Raw genomic sequence first — 284 nt, forward strand, 5'->3', positions numbered from 1 at the left:
AGGAGGCACAGTGGGGAATGACCCCTCTCCTGTCCCCTGGCCGTGCTCCTTACCTCGGCAGTGGGACAGAGCAGAAGTTTGATGGCAAGAACACGTCCCTGTCACTCTGAGCTTCGCCCCCCAGCCACTGCTGTGCTGCCAGGGGGTGCAGCTCAGCCCAGCGCCCTTGTGCTGGAGCCTTCACCAGTGCTCCAGTTCTCAGCCTGGCTGTGCCTGTGGTGTGGCTTCGGGATTTCCCCGCCCTGCATGCAGCTCTGCACGTGGCTCCATGGCGGGGGCGAGGG

The 284-nt window shown here is 64.8% G+C and overlaps 1 protein-coding gene across 1 annotated transcript in view; it reads left to right on the forward strand.

Annotated features, from left to right (window-relative positions):
* The window catches only part of LOC104277401 (tubulin gamma-1 chain-like), a gene marked incomplete at its 5' end in the record, with an annotated part of 3441 nt that overhangs the window by 1995 nt on the left and 1162 nt on the right, over positions 1–284 (forward strand). The window lies entirely within an intron of this gene.

Source organism: Apaloderma vittatum, unplaced genomic scaffold, assembly GCF_000703405.1.
Source record: "Apaloderma vittatum isolate BGI_N311 unplaced genomic scaffold, ASM70340v1 scaffold27917, whole genome shotgun sequence".
Lineage (NCBI taxonomy): Eukaryota > Metazoa > Chordata > Aves > Trogoniformes > Trogonidae > Apaloderma > Apaloderma vittatum.